We start from the raw sequence: 16457 nt of genomic DNA on the forward strand, positions 1-16457 counted from the left end.
CTTGTATCACAGCAGGATTTTGATATACCTTTAACAACATGAAGCCAAAAATGGACCATTTCCCTAAAGCATCTTGTAGAGACTCTTTTAATCTCCACAGGAAGTATTTGTTTAGTACAAACATAGTTATTTTAAACAGGATGGGAAATTAGGTATGCAAATACAATGTTATTTGTATTGGTGTAGCGGCTGAACCAATCAGACACACAATTACTCATTGTATTTAATGAATAGCCCAACAGACCCCTCACCCAACAACAGAACTAGGTGCAAAGGTGTCTATGAATAAGCTCCAAAAGGCAGAATAGGCCTGTAGTTACCATGGCAACAAAGACAAACTAGCAAGATAAGACAGTTTTTACGACCGAAAAGAAAATGAGAGAGAGAGTTCACTCCTAATGCCCATAAAACAGACTTATCTCCATTTCCTCCAAACTTTTTTATGAATGAACATTCATACCCTGGACATTGTGTGTATTATTACTGTCTTGTATAATGTATTTTTTATTATTGTATACTGTTTTGTGCAATATACCATATTGTTCCGAATATAAGACGACCCCCAATTTTCAAGATGTACCTTTTGGAAAATGGCTTTTTGAAGACCAAATCTTTTGTTTTAAAGAAAATATTTCTGAAAATATTTTCATATTGCACATTTTTCATATTTAAATGAAAAACATTTGTAGGCTATTTAAAGTATGGTAAATAATGGTATTTACCAGTACCAAAATGTACCAACAACAATCACATTCAGAAATATATACTTTATGGCATAGCTACCATACAAATTTCACTATGACTGATTTCTCACCTTTTTATGTACAGTGACAGATGCTGACATGTCAAAAAACAAAGGTGTTTGATCTGCATTATCTGATTCAGGGTGGATATGAAAGTTTTTTTCCTTCACATAGCGCTGTCTTTTAACACTTTCTCCTTGAAGTCGGAGGGCATCATTTTTAGGGGCCGTTCACACAGAATGCGTTGTCACACTGAGTGCTGCTTTTCCATTTTTTTCTATGTAAACAAGTGCTAAAAGGATGTGTATAAACATTGCTCTCATGTTTTGCAGCGTCTCGTGCATGACACTGCGTTCAGTTAAAATCAGTTTTAAAAAATGTGTCTCGAGACCTTTTGCTTTTTTGTTTCACTGACCTGTGCCTCGTGTTTTAACAGCAAAAACGTGTTCTCTGTAAACCGGCCCTTATGCCGGATCTAAACGGCTGCTTCATGGATATTGACAGGCAAGTGTGTCAGTACAGCCGAAAAGAAAAAATTATCGGCCTCGCTGGTGTGTTCAGCTCTTTGGTTCTGGTTCTGGGCATCCGCTCATTTCTTTTTCCAGCTATACTGACACACTTGCCTGTCAGCAGATGATTTTAGCACCGTGGTAATCTTTTCTTTTTGGGCTCGCCATCTTCTAACATTACACCCTGACACACCATATTTCTTGGCTGCTTAATGAGAGTTGTTGACTGCGTTGATCAGTCCTGGGGGGGGGGACTCATTTTACACGCATGACGTATTATTGAATGACATATAAAAGTTTAAAACCAGTAAATAAGACAACCTCATTTTTTCATGAGTATTTCCAATACATTAAAGCTACACTATGTAACTTTTCCGTCCACTAGACAGGGCGTAGGCGTAGTTTGATGACGCCACGTTTGAGCGCAGAATCTCGGGACATGTGGTCTTCACCTCACAGCCGGTGGAAAACAGTCAGGATAGGACTCGGGCAGAAATCATGTTCATGGATGCGATTATTAACATTACTGTAGTATGAAGTAGAGCAGGACCGAGTGTTGTGGAGCTGAGCAAGGCTGCAGGAGCGATTGAAGAGCGGGACTGTTATTATGGCATAGTCACCAGCGGGACTTTTATTATGACACAGTTGCCGGCGGCACTTCCTCTTCTCCAGTGCTGAGTGTGAGGTAACGCAGCTCTGTTTATCGTATTAGATATATCTGAGTGTGTTGAAAAGGAAGTTATGACGTTCGCTCGGCGGCTGCTATGACACTTGTTCACAATGCAGTGAGAGTAAAGTGTTTCACTGGATAAAACCGGAGACCAAGGGTGACGCAGATATGACGCAATCGACAGGCGACTCCCTCAAACGCATAGCTCACACGTCCCGGCTCCTTGGTTAAAATAGCAATTTTCTCACGATTTACAAATAGTTGAAAACATTTGGGATATTCTAAGTACTCAACTGAACAAAATATATAACACTGGCCTAGTGATTTCTGGATGTTTTACTGCAAAAATCCTATATAGTTCACCTTTAAACTGAAACATAACAAATCAAGCACAGCATTAGTTCAGTCAGGCCATGTAGGCATATTGCCGCTGTCAGCTGTCAAATCGTTCCAATCACTACCATTCTCCTATTAGACCGGGGATATATATACGTGGCATTTCTGCTCGAAAGCACGCTTAAACTGCTCGCAAGCACGCTTAAACTGCTCGCAACCCTCCCTCCCCACTGTAAGCATCAGCATATTACTATCCACCTTCTGGCTGCCGTTTTCTTCTCTTTTTTTTCAGATTCTTCAAGTCCTAGCTGTTATGGACCTCACTGCTGAGAGACACTCATCCTCATAGCCAAGCTACAGTAGACGTCCCAGGATTCACCGCATGTTACTCCTGTTTCACTAAAGACATTCTAAAGTGTCTTAAAATATCTGTATATTACTCAAGCTTATGGTTCCAAGGGGGGTAATGCAAAGCTCTTGTATGTTCTATTAATCATGGAGCAAGAACCCCATTAAGGAACCATACCGCCAAAGATTCAATAAACTGAAGTTACTTGCCAAAGTGGTCCTGTCTGAACTAGGGTGAATTCAGGTTGAATGGGACACTTTTCCCCAGTCATCTCACTAGCAAAGTGTCCCAATCGACCTGAATTCACCCTAATGAGTGACTCAAACAATTAAAACTAACACTAGAAACTAAACAAGGTGAAAAGATTGTGACATTTCTTCTTATCATTTTTTTAGAACAGTTTATTATTTGTGTGTAAACTGTGAATAAATATTTTCAGGATTCTTTGATGAATACATAATTAAAAAGAACATTTATTTGAAATGGGAAATGTTTTTGTAACATGAAGTTCTTTACTGTCACTTGTTAAAGTGCCCTTGAAGAAAACTTCATCTTGTTTATTATTCAAGTGTTCATATATCTCACTGGAGCTCACAGACAGTACTGAACATACACCGTACAATAAAGCTCATTTACAACATATAGCGCAATACTCCACACATGAGAAACAGAATGTGAAATTAATGCAATAAAAACTAAGATGATTACGATTGCATACAAATAATAGTTATAGTCATACATTATCAATATTGGCAAGTTGTAACACATCCGTCCAGCTTCAAATTCAGCATGAAATGAAATATGATTTCTCTTTTGTTTATATCCAGCATGCCAGTTTTTGTGTTTTAAAACTCCTACCTTTACCTCCTACCCCACATCAACGGCCGAAGTCGCAACCTTTAACAGTGGGTAGACTGCTGAACAGTATTGACAGGGTTATGTAATATACATTTGTTTGTCATAATAAATGTCATTCTCATGCTTCTGGTCACAGTGAGGTGTCAACAGGCGTGCATTTTAATAATACACTAAACAAAACATAATACACAGGATAAACGCACAGCGGCAGATGATGGCCTTGTTCACTCCTTGTGCAATTAAAATTCTGATGAGGTTTTTGTTCTCGGAGGAAATAGCTCCTTATCGTTGAGATCTAATTGTTGCTCTCATGGCTCATTTACTCTTTCATTAATGTTCAAATGAGGAAACTTCATGTACAAGTTGTTTCGTAATTACACTCTTTAACAACAATGCAGATGTGAAGTGGCATTTTACTAAACCCCAGAAATAATAAATGATAAAAAATAACTAAAATTGTTTTATAAAGTACCTTTCTGAACAATTAACTATTGACCTTATAGTTAATGTCCTATAATTTTCTCAGTGGGATTTATTTATGATGAATACAGCATGTTACTGTAATTCTAGAACAATATGAGTCAAAAGGGATTTGGGTTGCAAAATATTAAGAGTGTACTTACTGCTGCCATACAACTCAATTTCAAAATAAAACCACCTTTCTCTGTTCAGTTTGGTTCTAAACACATTTTGGTCACTCTGAGTAAAAAATAAAAATAAAAAAAGGTTTAATAAGACTTTACAGTGATAGCACAGTGGTGTCTCACATATGAAAGGATTTTAATTTTTAGAAGCTCTTTGGAACCAGATAGCAACCATCCGTGACATAATTATCCAATTGCTAACACGTAAACAAGCCAATATTCCTGTTGCAATTATTCGCCGAATTAATTCTGAGAGAATGCTTAGGGAAGAGTAAAATAGACTTCCCACTGAATTTCTAGTCTTGTCTTAGTACCACGTGATGCGTGTTCAAATTGCAAAGAGAAAAAAAAAATCTAAAAATAGAACAGATTACTACTGGGCAAAAGGTGAAAACTCTCAGACAAAAGGTGTAATCACATGCAATCAGAGTTTTTGAGCAAATGAATAAACCCAGAACATATAGATAATTCAGAGCTTTGTTAGGCCCACCGACTATTTGTTTTAGCATGAGAATATGCTTGAAAGCTTTTAACAAAAATGTATATATGCACTATTCAAAAGTTTGTAAACAAGATTTTTTTTAAAGAAATTAATTATTTTATTTAGCTAGGATGCATTAAATTGATCAAAATTGACAGTAAATACTTTATAATTTTTACTTTTTTTCTATTCATCAAAGAACAATATTACTGTTACAAATTGCTGTAGCCTTGGTGAGCATAAGAGACTTCTTTTTTTTTTTTATCGGTTACACTTTATTTCGATGGTCCACTTTAGACAGTCTACTAACTACAAGTAACTTTGCAACTACATGTCAACTAGCTCTCATTAGAGAAGACTGAAGTAGACTGTTCCCAGCAAGCAATTTTGCATTTAAAATACATCTAATATCCATCCAAACACAGCACTGACGTCAAGGCTAAAACAAGGCAAAATTTGGTTTGTCAGTGAAAAGGGGTGGTTGATTATGATTTCACTTTTTTTAACTTTATTTAGTGTGTAATGTTGCTGTTTAAACAAAAACAACATCTGCAAAGTTACGATGCTCAAAGTTCAGTGCAAATGAAGATATTTTCTTTTACAGAAATTGCTTTTTAAGGACTACAACAAACAGCTGGTAGGGACTACACAAGCTTCCTCCTGGGTTAACCCTAACATTTACATAAATCCTGCCCCCGGGAACACGCAACAAAAAGAGTGAGGCCATGTTGGGCTGCATTAGAGAAGAGGAAGAGTTATGTAGTAGTGTTGTTGACGTGCCATCAAAACTCTGTCATGTTCACCCCGATTGCAGGTCCTCTTTGTCCTTCCTAGGATTGCTGGACTGACACCATGTCTACACCGGACACGAGTGGCACGATGCAACGCTACAAAAGACAATAGAACCCATTATAATCAGTGATGTTGTCAACACTGGATGCGGCGCAACGCGAGAGGTAAATCTTCAATCTTAAACTGATGCCTCGTTTTATATATGATGTAAACTGACGCAATGAACAAATGCTTTGCAACGGGCACTTTGTTGCGTCCAGTGTGGACAGCCTTTAGCTGTTCCGACGCGGGCAACAAACTTCTTTTTAATCCCACCAGCAAACTTTGAATGTTGGTGTTTACATTTACATTTATGCATTTAGCAGACGCTTTTATCCAAAGCGACTTATAACTGAGGAGTACAAGAAGTGATCCGTCATGAAGAGGCAATCAAAACATAAGTGCCTGAAGTACTAAGTTTTGGACATTACCCAGAGGAACACACACTAGGGCAGGGAAAGAGTAGAGGAAAATAGAAGGAAAAGGATTTTTTTTTTCTTTCTCAAGATGAGGTTAAGTGCACACGGAAGAGGTGAGTTTTCAGCTGTCTTTTGAATGTTGTCAGTGATTCTGCGAATTCGGATGGAGGTGGGAAGATCGTTCCACCAGCAGGGAATGGTGAATGTAAATGTTCTGGAGAGGGATTTTCTGCCTATCTGTAATGGTACCACAAGCCATTGCTCCTTAGCTGAGCGAAGGCTTCTGGTGGGGGTATAGACTCATAGAAGCGAGTCAAAGTATGCAGGAGCTGAGCTTGTGGTGGATCTGTAAGCGAGCGTTAGCGCCTTGAACTTGATGCGAGCAGCGAGTGGTAGCCAGTGCAGAGAGATGAAGAGAGGTGTGACGTGGGCCCTTTTGGGTTTGTTGAAGATAAGACGTGCTGCTGCATTCTGGATCTTTCGGAGCGTTTTGATCGCACAAGATGGAAGTCCAGCCAGAAGCGCATTGCAGTAGTCAAGCCTAGACCAGGGACTGGACAAAAAGCTGGGCTGCATGCTCTGTTAGGAATGGTCTGATTTTCCTGATGTTGTCAAGCGCAAACCTGAATGAGCGAGCTGTCTTTGAAATGTGGTCTTTAAAGGACAGCTGGTCATCAAAGATTACACCAAGATTTCTGACCGACCCTGAGGGGGTGATAAGAGATGAACCTAGCTGGATGGTGAAATCGTGTTGTATTGTCGGATTGGCAGGTAAGACGAACAGTTCAGTCTTAGACAGGTTGAGCTGCAGGTGATGTTTTTTCATCCATGCCGAGATGTCCGCCAGACAGCTGGAGATCCGTGCAGCTACTGTGGGGACATCTGATTGGAATGAAAGGTAGAGTTGAGTGTCATCAGCATAGCAGTGGTATGAGAAGCCATGTGCCTGTATGATGGGTCCCAATGATGTAGTGTAAATGGAGAAGAGAAGAGGTCCAAGCACAGAGCCCTGAGGAACCCCCGTGGTCAGTTGATGTGTTTTGGATACCTCCCCTCTCCAGGCAACCTTGAAACACCTACCTGTGATATAGGACTCAAACCAGTGGAGTGGAATCCCTGTGATGCCCAGTGATGAGAGGGTGGACAGAAGAATCGGATGACTGACAGTGTCAAAGGCAGATGATAGATCGAGGAGGAAGAGAACTGATGATTTGGAATCAGCTTTTGCAATCCGCAGTGGTGGACAGTAACGAAGTACATTTACTTAAGTACTGTACTTAAGTAGACTTTTTGAGTATCTGTACTTTACTGAAGTATTATTTTTTAGGGAAACTTTTACTTTAACTTCACTACATTTGAAAGACAAATATCGTACTTTTTACTCCACTACATTTCTATCAAGGTCCTCGAAGTCAAAAGTTGTTTCTGTAGCAGCTTTAAAAGTCAGTGGATGATTTTTTTTTCTTCTTTAAAAGTTGTTTTTTTTTTTTTTGCAAAATGTAAATGTCTGGGAGAAAGAGAAGCGCAGACATATGGATGAATCTGAAAAAGCATGATGAAAGAGCTCAGTTCAGTCTGGTTTTTTGTGCTTCTGAGATGCCAGAGCACGAGTACTGAATAGAGCTTTCTTTTGTGTTTTTTTCGCACTTAAACAGACCAATACACACAAAATGTATATTTTCATTTTGGAAAGTATTCATGTAAACAAAGTTGATTATGTCTTAAGTGAACGTAAACATTTGGGGGAATATCGGATGTGTATCAGTGTGTAGGATTTGTGTATTCTCCCTTAAAGTGACAGCAGCTTTGTAAAGAGCTTTGTAACTTTTAAGTATTTAAATTAGTTCAAGGTGCTCGTATGCTAGCATGTTGGATGGAGCATCACTGAAGGGCTTAAACCACCGTGCATTTATACAACAATGCAACAATAATAAAATAATGCATTGACATAAAAAAGGAAATTTACTTTTGATACTTAAGTACTTTTAAAAGCGAGTACTTCTGTACTTTTACTTAAGTAAAAATTGTTTTTAACATCTTTCACTTGTAACGGAGTAATATTTGACCAGTAGTACTTTTACTTTCACTCGAGTAATGGAGTTGTGTACTTTGTCCACCTCTGGCAATCCGCAGGGCTTCGGTGACCGACAGTAATGCAGTCTCTGTTGAGTGGCCCCTTTTGAAACCTGATTGGTTGATGTCCAGCTGATTATTCTGTTATGTTTGTGAATGTTGGTGTTTGTTTGTGATTATGTTATGTTTGTGAAAGTTGGTGTTTGATTATTCTGAATGTTGGTGTTTGTTGGCATTTATGTGATCAATGTAAATGATTCTTTGATTAGAGCTTTTATAGTGTTCACCCACATGCTCGTTTGGCTACAGGCACGCTAAACATGGTTCTGTGTAAGCATGTTTTTTTACTGTAGCAAAGCCATGGATTAGTCTTTGTAATGTGCTCATAGTTATGGCGACAGATATTTGGCTACACTCGTTCTATAAAGACAAAGCTAACGGTTACTATAGATCCACAGTCTGTAATCCAAATAATCCCTTCAAGCATTTACAAATAACAGCGTATCTAAGTATCTAAGTATCTAAGTATGACAACAATAAAACATACCACCCTGTAACAGCTGTTCTTGTGCAGGTTCTGCTCAATCCTCTTCACTAATATTCCCTGGGTCTGATTCGGGCTCAAATTAATAAGGTAATATTGATGCTACTGTGTTCCTTCTTGTAAAAATGGCCGGATAGCTTCCTGGTTCTATGAAGCCCCTCCCCGAGAAATACGTAATGGACTCTGATTGGTTAGCTTGCCCAGTGAGTTGTGACTCGCTAACCACCTAGTGCATGTTGTTCGGAAACGTCACGGCCCTTACCATTGCGGTTTGTTGCATATGCTCAGGTGTTTTGTAATAAACAATGGTGTAGAATAAAGCTAACTATGTGAAAAATAATGTGGTTTTCTTTTTTAAACGTAGCATGAACACATGTTAGACTGCACGCCATAAACACAATCAAGCCTTTGAAAAAAGCTGACCAACCACCCTTTTAGACATCTAACCATAGCCCAAGAATAGTCTAGAACATGATGAACATGTCAAAGGAATCAAACCAAACACCTTGTAATAACTGTTGACTTTGCTTAAATTATGGAATATCATACATCTGGCAAGTTATTTTTGTAACCAAATGTAACCAAATTCAAGGTTATTTTGGCTAGAACTGGGTTACTCATATCCGGACTATATTGGGTCTATAGTTAACAGAGGCGCTGAAATGATGGCTATTGCTTGCTGGATTAGGTGTTTGGGTTTGTGTTAGTAGAACAAGTTGATGTGTACTTGCAAAGTTATTTATAGTAAGTAGAATGTCAGTTGGGAACATTCAAAATAAAGTGTTAGCAGATATTAAACGGAGAGTCTACTAATACTCTAATGACTGGTAGTTAATATGTAGTTGCAAGGTTACTTTCAAGATGTATTCAAAACAACCACAATTTGCACATTCCATTTCTTTTGGCACATGAAATCTTTTTGCTATCTTTTCTCACTTTTATTAAAACAATATTCTACAGACAAAGTAGCATAAGACTACAAGTATAAATTGTGCCAGCTGATAATTTAGTTTATTTGCTGTCTGCACTGTATTAGAAACTGATTCATCCTTCTGACACTTACAATGAAACATTTTTGCTGCTGTGCCTTTGTAATTTGTCCTCACATATGAAATGAAAAATAGTAGAAGAGACTTTCATTGGTTAGTTAAAGGGGTTGGTTGTTGATTTCTGGATCATAATTGGGTGCTGAATGTTTGCATTCTTGATTTGATTAAGACATTAAAAGATTAAAACCAATCCAATTCTTTAAATAAGTGAATGTAATATTTAAGTCCAATCATAATATATTTAAGGTGAGAATTATTGCATGCTACGAGTCTGCTCGTAGCTGTAAGCAGTCGCCAAAGGCTGCCTAGCACCCTGCTTGCTTCAAGCTATCATCAAAACATTACCGTGCTCCCAACTCCTACACATTAGCATCTCTCAAATTTCCCCATCCAGAAAGCTCTTCATCCTTACACATAAATAATGTAACAAACTCCACACTGAGAATCAGAACATCTGATTTGACAGTTGAAGATGAAGAAAGAGACACACCTTCTAGGTGTAACTATTTCTAGAACTCAAACTCATGTAATTTTATCTTACCTGAGATGCACTTTATTGCCAAAAGTATTGGGACACCCCTCCAAATCATTGAATGCAGGTGTTCCAATCACTTCCATTGCCACAGGTGTATAACATCAAGCATCTAGACATGCAGACAGCATCTATAAACATTTGTGAAAGAATGGGTCGATCTCAGGAGCTCAGTGAATTCAAGCGTGGTAGCGTGATAGGTTGCCATCTGCAATAAGTCCATTCGTAAAATTTCCTCACTACTAAATATTCTATGGTCAACTGTTAGTGGTATTATAACAAAGTGGAAGCAATTGGGAACAACAGCAACTCAGCCACGAAGTGGTAGGCCACGTAAAATCACAGAGCGGGGTCAGCGCAAGCTGAGGCGGTCAGCACATGCAGAAGTTGCTACAGACCTCCAAACTTTGTGTGGCCTTCAGATTAGCTCAAGAACAGTGCGTAGAGAGCTTCATGGAATGGGTTTCCATGGCTGAGCAGCTGCATCCAAGCCTTACATCACAAAGTGCAATGCAAAGCGTCAGATGCAGTGGTGTAAAGCACGCCGGCACTGGACTCTAGAGCAGTGGAGACGTGTTCTCTGGAGTGACGAATCCTCTGTCTGATGGACGAGTCTGGGTTTGGCAGTTGCCAGGAGAACGGTACTTGTCTGACTGCATTGTGCCAAGTGTAAAGTTTGGTGGAGGGTGGATTATGGTGTGGGGTTGTTTTTCAAGGGTTGGGCTTGGCCCCTTATTTCCAGTGAAAGGAACTCTTAATGCGTCAACATACCAAGACATTTTGGACAATTTGGACAAAAAGATGTGGATGAGCGAGTTTGGTGTGGAGGAACCTGACTGGCCGGCAGAACATTGAAGTCCTGACCTCAACCCAATAGAACACCTTTGGGATGAATTAGAGCAGAGACTGTGAGCCAGGCCTTCTTGTCCAACATCAGTGCCTGACCTCACAAATGCTCTTCTACAAGAATGGTCAAAAATTCCCATAAACACACTCCTAAACCTTGTGGAAAGCATTCCCAGAAGAGTTGAAGCTGTTATAGCTGCAAAGGGTGGACCAACTCCATATTACACCCTACGGATTAAGAATGGGATGTCATTAAAGTTAATGTGCATGCAAGGCAAGTATCCCAAAAACTTTTGGCAATATAGTGTATTTAGACTAACCATCTCCACATTTCAAACTATCTGGTACTTATAATAAATACTGCATTATGTAATCCTTGCACATTAAAAATTACCATGGAAATGAAAGCATCAGTGTAGGTTTTACCACGAAGACTCTAATGCCATGTTATGCATTAATTACATCAAGACTATATAACTCTCACCCTACTCTCTCATTTGCTCCCCTCCATCCTCCCCACCACCACTACCAGGTTGGCCCCATCTTCAGGCAGGACCTGCCAGCTTAAATCAAGACCTGGAACAAAAACTTTGTGATAGGACTGTAGCTGGACACAAAATTCATACATAATTGTTGTCAATTCTTTCAGAGAATAAAATTATAAAATGTTTATCTGCATACTGAGTCTTTCTGGTAGAACCATATTTTGCAGCAGGTTTTTGTCATACTACCATAAAATAATAGTAAATTAATACATGATCACCTTTAAACATTTTCAGGCTAATTGGCACTTGACAAAAAAATAAATAAAAAAAAGAAAAACTTGCAAAATGTATTTAGCAGTTTAGAGGTAACAGAGTTTGTGTAAAAGTGGATAAAAGTGTGTTTAGATACTGTTGAATGGAATAGGGCCCCGGAGTCTCTACCTGCAGATATTGACAGTCAAAAAGTTAATGTATGCCAATTTTTACAAGCACGCCAGGCTCCACCCTCTCACAACCACAACGATCCTTATCACCTGAATACTGAGCACACACACCTGCACGTCATCACTACAGCAATCACCACCTGCACTTAAGCACCACGATCACACTCAGTCACTGTCCGGTAACGTTTGCACATGACCCTACATGCTTACTTTCGCTGACTCACCTGAAAACCTACCTGATCTCCAACGAACCCTGAGTGTCTCGTCCTGTCTCCAGGTCCTCGTCTCCTTCGATCCATTGTTCCTGTGTTCAAGATTCAAGAAACTTATCGTATCACCAGCATATCCAGCATTAACCAGAAACTCTCACTCTGACTCTCACCGCACCTGCTCACTTCCAGGTTCAGCCATAAACTCTGCTTTCCCCTGCCTTTGTTCTCCGTGTCACCTCTGTTTGTAACACCAATCAATGAAACAAAACCCAATAATTCATGAGGATGTAGCTTTCTACTTTTAATAAATTAGTATTTATTTATTTATTTTTCTTGGAGGACCTTTTGATCCTTGGTATCTCATAAACTCAATAAAATAATAGTTTTGCTTAAACTAATAAATGCAGACATCAAATTTTAACAAAATGTCTAATATGCTGATTTGGTGCTCAATAGACATTGAATTGAAGTGTTGAAGCATCAGTGTTGAAGACAATTGTGCTGCTTCAGATTTTTATGGAAACAGTAATACATTTTCCAGGATTTTTTGTTGAATAGAAAGCTTTTAAAAAGCTTAAAAAACTAAACTCTCTTGGAAACCATGAGGCAACGTTTTGTCAACAGGGTTACTTAGCAACAACTAGAATAATGGCACCATCATCTAAAAACAGGCTATACATGGATCAATCTTTCCCCATGGATATGTTAACTTATAATTTATAAAAATGAACAGCAAAAAAGCATCTTCACAGCTCTCGATCTCTTCTCAGAGGAACGGCATAAATCACTGCTCATACAAACCATATAGGCCTCAGTTTAAACTTAAAATACACTCATTTACATGTCATGTATCTGTTTATATAAATGTGTCATTCTTGATCTAAACTATTCTTATAGCATCTCTAATTTGAATACCAAATCCCTGGGGCTCTGCCCTTTCAAAAGGTACACATTTGTACCTTATTTATTTAAACAATGCAAATTTGTACCTTAAAGGTACATATTAATTAAGTCAGTGAACATATTAGTACATAAATTGTACATATTTTTAAAAGTGACCACTTAATAGATAGCTTTTATACCTTTTTTTCCGAGAGTACATGGTATTTTTCATGTATATGGTAAAATGTTGTAGAACAAATTAAGTATTACTAGTTATTATATGTATTGCAATTGTATTGCATATACAACTCTGGGAAAAAAATAAGAGACCATTTAACATTGATTTCTCAATGTTAATTGGTCTATTAATTTTTTCCAGAGCTGGATATGAACAAAATATAATTTATCTTAAATAGCATTCATGTATTATTTTAAAATGCTAATTCATCAACTAAACAATTAATTAATTTATTGGTTAAAATAGAGAGGAAATACAGCTTATATTGCTTATTAATAAACAGCAGCGCTGCTTACAATTTTGGTGGAAATGGTGATACATATTTTTCAGGATTCTTTGATGAATAGAAAATATCTTTGGTAATTGAAAAAGAAAAACCTTCTTTTGAACGGTGGTATTACTGTATCTCTGTTAGGGTTATGTTTAGTCTTTGTTTTCATTGTGTTCATTTTCTGTTTGGTCGTTTTCTGTTGAGACAGATTTCCCTATAGTGTTTCATTGATTCATCTTTTTCACCTGTCCCTTGTTAATTAACTCATTAGCTCCTTTGTTTGCCCTGTATTTAAGCCCTGAGTTTCCGTTTGTTCTTTTTTTTTGGATTGTTTGTCATGCTAAACATAATTTCTAAGGTGGTTGTGTTTCATCCTCCTGTGTATTTCTGTTAAGTGCAAGTCTCCTTAAAAATTGGGTTAGGGTTTACATTTATTAATTTAGAGACACTGCGTTTCCATTACAGATTTGCGCAAAACATTTGTGATATTTTCTAAATGTTGATAAAAAACTATTGCAAAATGACGACATTTCATGCGACTAAAACTTTTTTTCCCTCTCACGATAAGTCATTCCAAAAATTATGCCACGTATGTTGGGTTTATGTATATTCCATCCACTGCACTGGCTGTAGGCGTGTTATCCAAGCATTCATGCAAGGAAAGCCCCTTATACTTGGGAGCGGCCATATATGAGGTGTTTGTCTCTCATATCTGCTTCAAATTCTGGATAAATTGTGGCATTTCTTTGTTTAGAATCCAGTATTCCTGTAATTCTATTGTCTTTTATGAGTTTATTAAAGGTCTCGTCTTCTGTCCGCATCATCTGTAAAGAATGATCGTCTTTTTCGTACGCCAGGTGACCTGTAAATGCGGAAAAAAACGGTTTCCAATGCAGTCTTGCGAAAATTTCCTTTTTCGAATTGCATGGAAAAACCACCTCATGCGAGCGTAAAAACTTTTTTGCGACATATGGGAGTTTTTGCGAAATTGGCGCATTTCCATTGGGCGTATTTTCAATTCACAATTTCAATTTGCGCATTTTAAAGGGTAATGGAAACGCGGCTGTTGAGGCAATAAAGTGACAACATTGGTTTTCAGCGTGAATGATGCGAGATTGACTAAATAGATTTGATGAAATCTGAAGTATTTTTACAGACTTCTGAAAGCTACCGAAAAGAGAAGCTAAATGATCGCTGCAGTTGACAGAAACAACTGGACTCCAGGCAGTGAAATGTGCAGATTTGCAGTTATCATTTTGGCAATATGTTGAACTTTTGGGGTAAAATCATACCCTATATATTGTATTGCTGTATATTGTATTGACAACTCATCAATTAAATATTTACCATCTTATATTCTGCATGATTGGATGTTTTTAAATAAACACTGACAAAAACGACACAAGTTACAGCTGGATGATATGACGATATATGTAACATTGATAGGCTAAGTGATCACCCGGATTTAGACCTACCTATATTGTATTTACAATGAGGAAAATAAGTATTTGAACACCCTGCTATTTTGCAAGTTCTCCCACTTAGAAATCATGGAGGGGTCTGAAATGTTCATCGTATGTGCATGTCCACTGTGAGAGACATAATCAAAAAAAAAAAAAAAATACAGAAATCACAATGTATGATTTTTTAACTATTTATTTGTATGATACAGCTGCAAATAAGTATTTGAACACCTGTCTATCAGCTAGAATTCTGACCCTCAAAGACCTGTAAGTCTGCCTTTAAAATGTCCACCTCCACTCCATTTATTATCCTAAATTAGATGCACCTGTTTGAGGTGGTTAGCTGCATAAAGACACCTGTCCACCCCATACAATCAGTAAGAATCCAACTACTAACATGGCCAAGACCAAAGAGCTGTCCAAAGACACTAGAGACAAAATTGTACACCTCCACAAGGCTGGAAAGGGCTACGGGGAAATTGCCAAGCAGCTTGGTGAAAACAGGTCCACTGTTGGAGCAAACATTAGAAAATGGAAGAAGCTAAACATGACTGTCAATCTCCCTCGGACTGGGGCTCCATGCAAGATCTCACCTCGTGGGGTCTCAATGATCCTAAGAAAGGTAAGAAATCAGCCCAGAACTACACGGGAGGAGCTGGTCAATGACCTGAAAAGAGCTGGGACTACAGTTTCCAAGGTTACTGTTGGTAATACACTAAGACGTTATGGTTTGAAATCATGCATGGCACGGAAGGTTCCCCTGCTTAAACCAGCACATGTCCAGGCCCGTCTTAAGTTTGCCAATGACCATTTGGATGATCCAGAGGAGTCATGGGAGAAAGTCATGTGGTCAGATGAGACCAAAATAGAACTTTTTGGTCATAATTCCACTAAACGTGTTTGGAGGAAGAAGAATGATGAGTACCATCCCAAGAACACCATCCCCACTGTGAAGCATGGGGGTGGTAGCATCATGCTTTGGGGGTGTTTTTCTGCACATGGGACAGGGCGACTGCACTGTATTAAGGAGAGGATGACCGGGGCCATGTATTGCGAGATTTTGGGGAACAACCTCCTTCTCTCAGTTAGAGCATTGAAGATGGGTTGAGGCTGGGTCTTCCAACATGACAATGACCCGAAGCACACAGCCAGGATAACCAAGGAGTGGCTCTGTAAGAAGCATATCAAGGTTCTGGCGTGGCCTAGCCAGTCTCCAGACCTAAACCCAATATAGAATCTTTGGAGGGAGCTCAAACTCCATGTTTCTCAGCGACAGGCCAGAAACCTGACTGATCTAGAGAAGATCTGTGTGGAGGAGTGGGCCAAAATCCCACCTGCAGTGTGTGCAAACCTGGTGAAAAACTACAGGAAACGTTTGACCTCTGTAATTGCAAACAAAGGCTACTGTACCAAATTTTAACATTGATTTTCTCAGGTGTTCAAATACTTATTTGCAGCTGTATCATACAAATAAATATTTAAAAAATCATACATTGTGATTTCTGGATTTTTGCTTTTAGATTATGTCTCTCACACAGAGAGAATTGACAATTTCAGACCCCTCCATGATTTCTAAGTG

This window comes from Gobio gobio (genome assembly GCF_949357685.1).
Source record: "Gobio gobio genome assembly, chromosome: 21".
Taxonomy (NCBI): domain Eukaryota; kingdom Metazoa; phylum Chordata; class Actinopteri; order Cypriniformes; family Gobionidae; genus Gobio; species Gobio gobio.